Genomic DNA, 13655 nt, shown 5'->3' on the forward strand with positions numbered 1-13655 from the left:
ATAAGGGTAGTATGGGTGCTGGGATACTTGGGGGGAGTGGGGGGCCCTAAATGGTGGCATACAGAGAAAGGAGGAGTGTGTGAGAAGAGAGGGGTCTCTCAGCACCAAGTTTGGTTTTGAGAGTATAGAAAGAGGTCAAAGAAGTCCTGATTTTCAAAGCTAAGTAAGTGCTGAAGGGAGATAAATAAATTCCTAAGAGGTTCAAAGTAGACAGTGCTTTTGGAAAACTGAGGTAGGTGAGAAATAACCAGAGTCCAAGCTAAGGTGTCATGAGTGGAAAAAGGACAAGTAAATGAATTAGTAAGAAAGAACAGGCAGGATTTTAGCCACTAATTATAAATGGAGATTGAAGGAGAGGAGCAAAGGTTGAGTCCTCGTCTTATGGCTTCAGCAACTAGATGGAGAGCAGTACCTTTTAGTGAGATGGTAACAAAGGTAGCTGAGCAGACCTGGAGCAGGGGGAAGCAGAAGCTGCCTTTTTGGGATGATTTTTAGTTGTTGCTACCTAGTAAGGAGATTAACACAAGAGAATAGGAGGAAAGGAATAAGACAGTTGTCATAGAAACATTTAAATGAGGAAAAGGTTTTCTGGATAGAAATTACAGATGTCTTTTTCCAAAAATTTCACAATACTGGTATATCACCGTTATAATCAGGGGAAAAATGTGCATAAAAGGGAGGCGCAGACACTTTTAGATCCTACAGCAAGATCAAATAAAGAACCATGTCCAGTTACCTAGGGAAGGAGATCCCTGGTAACCCTGCTGTGAGGCCCTGTATTGTGAGTAGGACAGAGCCAGAGTTCTTGGTGGAAGAGTGACTAGAAGGTGAGAAAGTGAACCTTAGCAACTCTTTCACAAAACTTGGAGGTGGAGAAAGTCTTTGTATGCACCTATCACCTTAAGTCCTTTCCAAGAATAAGGTGAGAAACAACAATGAATTAATACTTGAACACCTTTCTTCCAAAATCCTGCTTTCAAATAATTCCAGCATTCCTTTTAGTCTGTAACTTCTGATCTCAACTCAAAAAAGGTGGAAAAACTCTTTAACTAAAATAGTATACAATCCCAACATGAAGACATGGGAGAGAATTTAACTTTGCTTAGGGAAAATGCTTGGATAAATCCCAAAGCCTTAAGAAAAGGGATGAACCTGATCAATGAGCAATGGAAAAGACAGAATTTCTTTGAGCTAACAGGAAGCCTAACATGAAAGGCAGACAGACGCCTGCTTTCTAATTTGTCACTCATAGTCTATGGTGCCTTGCCTATCAAAACAGTTTAGAAGATAAGGCACTTTCTGTTTCTTTCTATTACATTAAAAGTACAGGATGGCTAATTCCAAAAAAAAAAAAAAAAAAGGAGTCATCATTTATTAGCATTAACAGTTGCTCTTTATTTACAAAATGTCAGAGTAATAAACATAGAACAGTCCCTGAAAGACCCTTCCCATGATACCTTTAGAAAGGGGAAAAGCATACAGTAAATAAATCCACCATTTCTTTACAAATGTAAAAGCTGCTAGAGGACATCTTATGACTGCCTTCTTCACTGAACCATTACAGAAATGATGAGCAACTCCAGCAACATGTACATATAATAAAATCCTGGTTTTTGCAAATGAAGTAAATAACAGAACTAAAACGACTTTTGAAGCCCCCCAGCGAGTTAGTGGTGGAATTAAGATGAATTAGATGAGAATCTCCTGGATCTATATTTTCCTTGCTTCCAAAAAACAAAAAAATCACCACAAAACAGCATATAAAATCTTAGATTTGATTTTGACACAAATAAAACTTAATAAAATTAAGTAACTCTGATAGCATCTCTTAGGAGAGCCTTTATCTTTCAAGTTGGGTCAATTTTTCTTAAATTGGATCAATTTTTTAAGTGCCATGTAAAACCTCTACACAGAACTGTGAATTAAAGCAGACATATAATCACATAGGAAGCCATACATACTTATGTAAAAGTAAGTAGAAACTGCTTCTACAGCTAGTAAAGTAGAAAAAAGTGCCAAAACCAGGAGGGTGTGAATCCAGGCAGAGGAATTAGAAAAGACTTCCCTCCATAGGCCTCTAAGCACTGACAGAATGCATCCAACCCCAACAAAGCACCTTAACAAAACAGCAAAACACAGCCTAAGTCAGAAAAGATGGTATTTATCAAACTGAGTTCCAAAATACTGGGGGCGGAATTTTTTCAGGGAGTTAGCTCACTTTTTTTTTCCTTCTTTTTAAGGAGTATTCTCTAAAGCTGATATTTCATGGGAATTCTGAACTTTGCCTCAGGAGATCCGGATGGTTACTAGTACACAATTTAATGGGAAAATCCTTTATTGTCTGTTAATAGATACTGAGTAATACAGAGAATGGCTTTGGAAACATACATGCAAGGTTTTAAAGAACTCAATGCTCACAGCTTTCATCATTCTTAGAATTCACAATGGTATTGAAGTGCAGCACATACCTGCTTCATGGTTATCTATAATACGTATAGATTCTATATCATGATTAAAGACCAAACAAAGCTAACTTCTAAAAAATAAAGGTTATGATAAGCTTGATGGGCAACAAAGTATATAAAACACACTGAAAAAGAATATTACAAAAGTTGGGAATGATAGCCACTACTTTGTTATTCTATTGTGATTACAACAGAAGTGATACTCAACACAACGGTACTGCAAAATACTGAATTAGGAATATTATACTAGTTTACATGGGTCTCCCCACTCCCCTTTTCTTGGATTAGGGGAAAAAGGAGGAGGGCCTGAAGGAAAGAACACTTGTTCAGGCTGTTACAAATTATTAAACAAACAGCTGGAGAACAGAGACATAGTGAAGTATTTCATTTTGGTTCAATTTACCATGTTTATCTATGTTAACCCAGTAGTTTACAAAGTTTTTCCTACTGTTCCTGTGACATAATGCCAAATGCTCTAAAAAATCTGGTACATCACAATTTATTGCTACCTAAGCAGATGAGACACCTACAGTTTGGCAACCCTGGCTAAAATGAACATCAAAATCCAAATGAAACACAATAAAAAAAATTTAGAACCCCCAAAATCATTAATATATTCTGAGAAGTATATTATTACTAAGAAAATTCTGCCTCCACAGATTTTGAGATATTCTGCATTCCTGATAACTTCTTACAGAAAACAAAGAAAAATAAAAACTTTATCCTTTCACATAAGAAACTGTTACTTCCTTGAGTGAGCTGATGCTTCTTTCAACTCTGAAACCAATCATTCTTCCATATATATTTTATGCAAATTTATATATATTTAAGGCAATAGCAATTTTTTACATCACTTGTACATGACATGTACAAGTTCTACTCTCAAAGAACTGATAAGAGCTTTAACATATGCCCTATTTGATCAAAAATGTAACTCGGACATAAAGAGGTCATCTCTCCCAGGGAATAAAAGTTAAAGATTCTAATACTAGCTATGAACACAGTTCAAACATCCATTAGGTGCCAAATAAAGATTGACATGAAACATAAGAGAACAGCTACTAACTCTACAGTGTCAATGCAATACCACACTGCTTGTCTGCCAACATACACACACACCCGTGGGGTTGGATGCCTCGGTCTTTTTTTATTTGATTTTTAGAGAGAGAGAAAGGGAGGGAGGGAGGGAAAAAGGGAGGAAGAAAGGAAGAGAGAGAATATATGCATTCATTGGTTGATTTTTGTTATGTGCCCTGACCGGGGATCAAACCTACAACCTTGGTGTATGGGGATGATGCCCTAACCAACTGGCCAGGGCAGGTGCCTAGATCTTAAGCCAAATACCTAACTGGGTATAGCCTAGCTCAGGGGTCCTCAAACTATGGCCCGCGGGCCACATGCAAATACAAATATTGTATTTGTTCCCGTTTTGTTTTTTTTACTTCAAAATAAGATATGTGCAGTGTGCATAGGAATTTGTTCATAGTTTTTTTTTTTGTTGTTTTTTTTTAAACTATAGTCCGGCCCTCCAACGGTCTGAGAGACAGTGAACTGGCCCCCTGTTTAAAAAGTTTGAGGACCCCTGGCCTAGCTCATTAGCACCATTATACATACTTGAATTTTAAATGGATTATCAAAGAAAAAAGGAGATAAAAAAGTCAAAATTCAGGTTAACAAATATGAAGGCACCAAGGAAACAGTTTGCTTGCAGTATCAATGCAGACAAAAGATTGGACAAGTTAAGACTTTTGTCTGCAAACCTGGGTGGGGGTGGGTGGGGTGGGAGAATTACTTCAGAAATAGGACTCACGATGTTTACCAAAGAAATAAAACCTAAACCACAGTCCTGACTGCACCCAGCTGTTCAGTAATTAATTAATCTTCCTTTAACCACATTCCTATAGCATCTGTTGAGCCAAGACTGAAGTAGCAGTCCATGTACTGGATGGTCAAGGTGTACACTTTGTTAAGAATTACCACTTGAAAAGAAATAAAGTGTCAACAGAAAACAAGACAAAAAAAATTGTTGCTTTGGCACCTGGTTTTAGAACTTACCAAAGCCAATTTGAATATTAGAGTTAAAAAAGTAGTATATCCAAGGGATAAATGTGAGAAAATCTATACTGCAGAAAACTAATTAGGCACTAAGAAGCCCAAGGTGTCATGTTATTGGACAAAAAACTACTCCATGAGTACACAGAAGGTTTATCTCCATCCTTTACCCCACAGCCATCCCATTCTGTAGAATTTGACTAAATCTGGAATTTCTAAAGCCAAATAGGAAAGATATAATTATAACAAGAAATAAAGAAATCTCAATTCAGGGTAAACTTTGGACCTTTAGAACTGGTTTTGCATAAAACTAGAATCTAAAAAGAAGTCATGGGTTTAAGAGAGCCCTTATAAATCTTATCCTCTGGAAATTCCTAGATGTATGTATTTACTTAACATGGTTATAATCACATTGTACATACAATGCTGTACTTTTCATAACAAGTAGTATTTTACATGTTATTACATGGTTTTCAAACCCACCGACCATAGAAGTGTAAATGCCAAAACTTATTAAACCATTCTCTCCAACCCTGGACACTATAATGTAACATCTTCATGGATGTAATCTCTTATGTATTTAAGGGTATATCCTTAGAAGTTTCTCAGAAGTGGAATTCCTGAGTCATAGTGTTAAGTATTTTTATGACTGGATATATCTTGCCCAAGCACTCCCAAAAGCATAGTGCTAACTTACATGGCTACCACCAAGAAAATCATGTCAGTTTTATGGCAAAGGTTTTGTTCTTTAAAGAGAATTGTCTTATACCCAGGGAAAGAAACCAACGTAGAACTAGAGATAAAAGATACCAGATACAAACAAGTGAGAATAGAATAGCTATTTCCACACCAGAATAACAGTTTTAATAGCTTTAAGATGCTTACCATGTGCCAGGCACTGTTCTAAGCTTATAATCCTCCCCCAAAACACAACTTAAGAAGTGCATACTCTATCTCCAACTGTACATGAAGAAACCAAAGCAGAGGGAAGTTGAGGAACTTGCCAGGATCACACAGCAAGCACATCAAGGCGCCTGAATGGACATGTGGTAGGAGCCAAAGGCCATCTCTTAACTACTATGCAATGAAGGAAGCAGATGAGGAAAAGGGAGAGGGTACTCCTTAGCAGGTAATCCTTAATATCATAAAAGAAGACTGAGGAACCTCAATGTGACAGGAAGCAGAATTTGGGCTATGTGCTCAATTTTGGATGCCTTGAATGATACCGTATTTAAAATTAATGTAGTGTTTATCAAATATTTAATATCTTGCTGACTGTCAGGTACTGACTGTGCTAGATCCTGAGGCTTCAGCATGAACAAAACTGGAATTCCTGCCCTCATGGTGAACTTGACAAATATACATTCATCCCTTAGCTTTTCATTCATTTTCAAATCTGAAAGTTTCCAGTTTATTGAATCAAGTTAGCAACAGAAGCAGAAACATTCCAGTTTATTTTTGGCAAAGAGAAACTTCAAAAACTAAATATACAGGCATATCTCATTTTATTGCGCTTTGCTTTATTATGCTTCTTACAAATTGAAGGCAAGCCCCTCCCCCACCATTTGATTACAACTCGCTTTATTAAGATACTCGTTTTATTGCAGTTGTTTGGAACCAAACCCACAATATCTCCAAGGGATGCTTGTAATGTCAAAAATTGACAGTCTGGAAGAGGTGTGAGGACAGATGACAGTACCACAGAACCAGACTGGGCTGGAATGACTGTACAGAACACACATGGGAGAATACACAGAGACACTGTTCTGCTATTGATTTATAATAGACTTATTTATAAAAATCAGTCCCATAGAATGAGAAATGCTAGAGACTAGAAGATAAAATATAACCACAGGTAAATGGGAAACTGTAAAGTAATAAATAAATCAATAAAGAAGACCAATAAGAACAGGAATTAATTTCATGGGTCTAAATTTCATGGGTCAAACCATCTCTTTCAGATACTAGATTATGTAAAGCTATACACAACATTTTATTATATGACCCAGTACTGGGGGACAAAAAAAAAATAGTTACGTTACCTTGCTATACTCTTTATTTTCACCCAACTGCTACTTTATCCTGAGTGTATTACTTTGCTAGGGTGGCTTGAAGAACAGGAAAGTTACTTCTCACAGTAACTTTACTTTTATGGAAACTAAAAGTCCATGATCAAAGTGTCATCAAGTTTCGTTTTTTTTCTGAGGTCTTTTTCCTGGGCTTGCACGTGGCTGCCTTTGCACTGTAGCCTCACTTTTTCCCTCTGTTCTTGCATGCCCCTTGTATCTATCTTTTGTGTTCAAATTTTCTCTTCTACCAAGGGCACCCAGTTAGATTAAATTAGGGCCCACCCTCTCTCTGTCCAAATTCAGTCGCATTCCAAGGTACTAGGAGTGAGGCCTTCAATACATGAAGCAGGGAAGAGCACACAATTCAGCCCATAACAATGGGGTAAATACAAGAACTCACAGGTTAAAGTGTGATGTTTGAAGATCACATAAAAAAAAATAAAGCTATTTTGATTTGACTTCTATATAATCCAAGCTGGCTCAAGAGAACACTTCAAATAATTCAAGAGCTCACTACTCCAATAATAATAAACATCTGGGCAATCTCCTAACTTTCTGGAAGGGGAAAATATGTCTGGAAGGGGAAAAATTGTTATCTCTATTCATTAAAATCCCATTTACACATAAAACACTCGTTATTAACCTTTTTTGCAGTTGCCAAACCCTTTGAAATTCTGATGAAAACAAATGAGGCTCTCCTGAGAAAAGGGCATGCATCTACATATCTACAAAGTTTGGCATTATCATTGCAGAAGATTCATAAACCACCTCCCTAAAGCTCATCAGAATCCAGGGACTCGGGTTAAAGGGCACTGACCTAAAGGACCATTTATTATCTAAATTAAAAACTAAGTGTCAGAAATTTCAAGTTATCTCTGAGCCTCTGGGTGGTCTTCCTTCATTGTGTCTCTTTAAGCAACTCAGTATCTTGGAAAAATGCCTCTTGGACTTTTAAGCAGAATGTGACTCTTCATTCGTAAAATAAAAACAGATTTGAAAACTCAAAAAAACCAAGTGTCCACAAAATGGAACAAAATACTTGAAATTGAGATTATCTTGGAAAATAAAGGAAAACAAAACAATAAAACAAACAAATGAAAATAAGAATACATGTAGTAACCATGTTTACATTTAGCTAATTCCCAAAGATCTGGAAGTAGCTAATGATTAACCAAATAATATCGGAATAAATTTTAATCCTTCCAACCAACAATAAAGAGAAGAAAATAAGCCATCATTTCAGAAAATCTAAACTAAGAAAAACCTGCAATTTAGCACAAAATCTCAGAATAAAAAGAGAAAATAACAATAGGTAGAAATTACTAGTAGGTTTCTTATTTACTGAAAAAAAGAATCATTATTTTCTACACACCAAACTCAAAGCCAACAAAGATAATGTTGTGTTGTAAAATTTTAAGACACGGCTTGTATTCTACTCTCTCTACTCAAGGGTAGTCTCTGATTTTCCTCAAAAAGCAGCTCTGGACAGCTGGTCAAAACAGAACCTTATGTGGAATTCCACTCACTATTCCACCTCGGGAATTCTGTGGATAATTTCAGCGATTGCCCCAAAGTCTCACTCAAAAAACTGTTTGTTGAATTGGAGTAAATGATGTATTCTACATGAAGCAATCTGAATCAACAAGGCAAGAATGTAACGTTCATTTCTACTGTACTAGCACTCAACTGGATCAATCTAGCCTTGAGTTGGATCTAACAAAGTACAGGGTGGGCAAAAGTAGGCTTGCAGTTGTGAGTACATGAAACAGAGTTTATTCTTATTCTTATTTCTTAATTATTGTATTATTTTCTATATGAACTGTAAACTTACTTTTGCCAAGCTTGTATTAACAAGTGAAGGCTCAGAAAACAAAACTGCTATTCATTTTTTTAAAACATATTTTATTGATTTTTTTAGAGAGGAAGGAAGAGGGATAGAGAGTTAGAAACATGTATGAGAGAGAAACATTGATCAGCTGCCTCCTGCACACCCCCTACTGGGGATGTGCCTGCAACCAAGGTACATGCCCTTGACCGGAATCGAACCTGAGACCCTTCAGTCCGCAGGCCGACGCTCCATCCACTGAGCCAAACCAGTTACAGCAAAACTGCCATTCATTTAAGAGATATATTATAACATCATTTTCTGAAGAGTTACCTAAAAGATAACTTGCTAAAACACACACACACACACACACACACACACACACACACACACAAAAACACACACAAAAAAAACAAAAACTTCCTAAAGATTCATTTGGCAAAATGCTGAAACTTTTGAGTTTTATTTCCTGATCTAACACTTTAATTTCCCTTCTATGTCCATTTAAAATGATCACAGGTCTAAGTTCATCTGGAAGGCAGACTCTCAAAATCCCCCAAAGAAAAGCAAAAATTAGGTTTATTCCACTGCAGATGTACCTGAAGATTATATTCAACTATACTTATTAGCTTTTACTAAAGAGCACATTGAGCTTGAACAAGATCTGAAGAAAGTAAAGAAGAAAGGGAGTAGTGAGAATATGAGGGGAAAGAAGTCAGTTATCTGGTCTGTTGAAGAAAATCTCCCCTGTTAACCCCACCACAGACAATCTTATTGAGCTCACCCCAGCTGGTCAAACCCTAGGCTTTAGAACACTTTATAGTGCTCAGCTGCAGCTGCTTGCTTTAAATGAAATATCTACGAGGTGAATGGTATTTTTCCCAAAAAAACAAATAAATTATTTCCAAAAATAAAAATATCATATTATAAATATTAATAGAGAACTATTTGGAAGGTCCTCAAAGACACAGTGGGCACCAGACCCTTTGGATAATACTCAAATGTAAAAGGCAGAAGTTATGCACTAGAACATACTGTAAATTAGAAAACTGAAAAAAAACCCAAATTATCTTCCAAGCCTCTTCTATAATTTTACCAAAAATTTGTACAATTTTGAAACTTAGGTCTTCTATAAGTAACACCAAAGCTAACTATACTAAAGAGACATATTTTAGACTTTATTACTCCCAATTCCAAATCAAGCCTAGAACGGATTTTTAGAAAATCAAACACATAGCTCATTTTAAAAATAATTTACATAAGCGGGTAATACTTTAAAACAGTACTTTATAATATTATACAAATAGAGAAGTTACATACTAATTAGAGTGTATATTTATCCCTAATTCGTATTTCTAGCTGGGAAATAACCATCAGTAAGCACTCTATGACAACTTCCTAACTAGATGAACTGTATGGTCTGGAGTCATTCTGCAGTAACCAACAACTTAATATAGTATATTGCACATCAACACCAAATAAAGTACTATATTTTAATTATTGCTACAAAGCCATAGAGAAAGAATACTAATTCAAAATAAAATAAAGCCATTAAATGACTTAAATAAAATTTATTTCCTGATCAGTTTTTAAAAATATATATATTTTATTGATTTTTTACAGAGAGGAAGGGAAAGGGATAGAGAGCCAGAAATATCGATGAGAGAGAAATATCAATCAGCTGCCTCCTGCACACCCCTTACTGAGGATGTGCCGGCAACCACGGTACATGCCCTTGACCAGAATCGAACCTGGGACCTTTCAGTACTCAGGCTGACGCTCTGTCCACTGAGCCAAACCGGTTAGGGCTTCCTGATCAGTTTTGATTAAAAAAATAAGGGGACGGAATGACAGAAATAGATACTACAATTTTTCAACTTTTAGTGAATTAACAGATCTAGGCATTTATCATCAGTAGCTGCTAGCATCCCAAAACTGAAACACAACCACACATTACATGCTCCTGATGGGGGTGGAAGGCACTTTAAAAAAATCAATACTAATCTGGTCAATCCTTAATCAGCTACCAATATACAGGACACACAAGAGAGAGAAAAGTTGAATACCTAAGGGACACAAAACAGCAAAATCTAGATTAGGGAGAAACTATAGAACAAAATAAGGCTAGTTTTGTCAAACAAATTCTAAGAGAAACAGAAAGAGAGAGATTGAGGGGAGCCTATACATCAAAAGAGTCTTTAATTATGTGGACCCTAAATCAAACAAATATAATGTAAAAATTAATATCTGTGTATGTATACATGTATGTCTAAATTTTTAAGTTCTCATCTCTTAAGATATACATCCTAAAATCTTTTTAGATTAAATTATATGTCTGAGATTTCCTTCAAAACAATATGGGAGAGAAGAAATGGTTGGGTGTATAGATCAAACAAAAATGGCCCTGAAACTGGGTAATGGCTAAGTGGGGGACTATCATACTATTTCTATATTTTTGTACTTAACTGAATTTTTCCATAATTACTGGTCTTTTAAAATGTTCATAACACATACACAGTGTGGAGCTGCATACCATCTGATTTGAAGTGAAGAAACTGTAGAATTCAGTGGTTCCCTGGGCAGGGCAGCTTTGCAGGGCTCATTGTAAGTCCCTGCCCACCAAGCCACAGGCTGTCTGATACATCCACTCCTTCCTGGTACAGACACAGGGCACCAACTAACATAAGTTCTTGTCCTACTCCACACCCATTACTGAAAACTGGACAGGAAATCAGAAAACAACAAGAAAGATAAAAAGAAATGAAAGAGAAACAAACACAGGCAGTTAAATAAAATCCTATATAATAAAAGCCTAATATAATATGCTAAGTGTCCGGTCGTCTGGTTGGCCAGTCAACCAAAGTGTAATATGCTAATGATATGCTAAGGCCACTCAACCACTCGCTATGACATGCACTGACCACCAGGGGGCATACGGTCTGACTGATAGGTTAGCTTGCTGCTGGGGTCCAGCCCATCGGGACTGAGCAAGACGGGCCAGACACGCCCTGAAGCCCTCTGGCAGTCCCTCCCTGGCGGGCCAACCTCCCGTGTCCCTCTCCAGCCCCGATCATGCACCAGTGGGGTCCCTCTGCCTGGCCTGTGCCCTCTTGCAATCTGGGCTGAGGGACCCCGCCCCCGAGTGCACGAATTTCATGCACCAGGCCTCTAGTCATTTTATAACAAGCCACTCTCCTCCACATTCACCCACAAGGAAGAGAAAAATGACAGCATCAATATTAAAATATTACTACTAATAATAACATAGCCACTGATATTTATTGAGCACTTAAACTTTACACTAGTCTAAAGAGTTTCATTATATATGTACAGACAGTCCTTGGGTTACATTGGACTTGATGTATGTCATTTCATGGTTATGTCGCCATCTCCCACTTATTTATTAAAAAAAAAAGTGCTGTCATTTTGACATATGTACATATGTGCTTTATGTTTTTTATTATTCATTTACCACAAGTAAAGGTCAGGAATTATCTTTCTTTAAAATTATTTTTACTGTTTCACTTCATTACTGCTGTGTATGTGCTCCATGTGAGTGACATAGGTGCTTATGTAGGTGGGTTCCGACTTACGGCGAAAATCGCATTACATTGTGCTGTAGGAATGGATCTCTGACGTGACCCGAGGACCTACTGTATATATATTAATTAATTTCATCTTCATGAGAAATCTATGAAATCAATACAATTATTGGTATTCCCATTTCACAAATGTGGAAACTGACCAAAGTGTAATAAGTAATTTTAATGAATGATATATGTTTAAGGAATATATAATTAATATATAAATCATAACTATACTTACTAAATATACTTACATAGATTATATCTACTTAATGAATATATTTGTGAACATAAATATGAATCTAATTACAACATAATATTTTAATTTAGTGATTGAATATACAAGTGGCAGTTCATCTTAGAACGCTAAGTGCTGAGTCATTTTTTAAATGTGCTTTACAGTATTTTAAATGAAGCCTGTGTGCATGTATACACACATATTTATATAACAAATGATTAATAGTTAGAAGAGTCAAATCCTGCCCAAAGGTCACCAAATCAGTGGTACAGAGGTTCCTAATTATAAGTACAGTATATTTATGGCTGTATTTTCTAAACCTTCAAATCCCAGTAGTTAATCCATTCTTTAAAAGGAAAAATAAGTCACAAACCAAAGTCACTTTAAGTTCATTTTAGCAGAAATGTTTCTCTTTGCCCAGTAAATAAAGACCCAAAGATAACTAAACATACATAGATCCAAGGTGAACAAAAAGTCCAAAGGAAAGCATTACAATACCATCAACTCATGAAGGGTAGGGGTCCCTGTCTGATATTTTATAGATTACCCCACAAGATCAAGCACAGAACATTTCACATATAAGAGGAACTCATGAAAAGTAAATGCCAGGAACTATTCTACAATAGCATCCTAGTCCTCTACATCTTCATCAATCTGGCCTCCAAATAAAGGGGGAAATGCTAAGGAACTCCTTTGACTGAAAAAAACACCTGCCCTTCATTGTCATGCAGTCTCTAATGGATCTACCTAATTTGATGGGTGAGAAACCCAGTCTGGTGAGGCAGCCTGGTGCCCTCTGGAGAACACTGCATAAGCTCAGTTCCCCAAATCCCACCCTACCTCCCACAAGGAAAAATCTGTTCTACCACAACACTTCCTTATTTCTCTACAAAGCCTCAAAAATCAACATCTCAGTCATCAAAGGTTGTTAACACAGCTAATTTTCAACCTTTTTCATCTCATGGCACACAAAAACTAATAGTACTAAAATTCTGTTGCACAACAATACACACACACACACACACACACACGCACACACTGAGTGGCCAGATTATTATGGCCACCTGACGTTTGTAGGCAAATTAGCTATAATTTTGTGCTGAAGTTGCTAGAGGGCCAGACCATTATAAATAGGGAAGCAGGTTGTTTATCATGACAGAAGTGATTTCTTTTCTGAAGATATGGGTAAACAACGTGATTTAACAGCCTTTGAACGTGGGATATATATACACACACACTGAGTAGCCAGATTATTATGACCACCCCATTAGTACTTCGTTGGGCCACCTTTTGCCTTCAATGCTGCGGCGATTCTTCTTGGCATTGACTCCACGAGATGTTGAAAGGTGATGTGAGGAATCTGACACCTGCCTGATGAATAGCACTGTCCAGTTCTGTGAGATTTGATGGTTGTGGAACTAG

At 36.7% G+C, this 13655-nt stretch overlaps 1 protein-coding gene across 4 annotated transcripts in view; it reads right to left on the minus strand.

The window, feature by feature from the left end:
• The window catches only part of FBXO34 (F-box protein 34), a 79902-nt gene that overhangs the window by 6721 nt on the left and 59526 nt on the right, over nt 1-13655 (minus strand). The window contains exon 1 of one of the 4 annotated variants that reach the window (XM_015566501.1): nt 10945-11111. The exons of 2 other annotated variants lie outside the window; for them this stretch is intronic. The gene's annotated coding sequence lies outside the window, so the exon portion shown is untranslated. Of the gene's footprint in view, nt 1-412; nt 437-10944; nt 11112-13655 lie in introns of those variants that run through there. One more of the 4 variants, XM_006767686.2, reaches the window with a different exon arrangement.

Source organism: Myotis davidii, unplaced genomic scaffold (assembly GCF_000327345.1).
Source record: "Myotis davidii unplaced genomic scaffold, ASM32734v1 scaffold281, whole genome shotgun sequence".
In the NCBI taxonomy this organism is placed as follows: Eukaryota; Metazoa; Chordata; class Mammalia; order Chiroptera; family Vespertilionidae; genus Myotis; species Myotis davidii.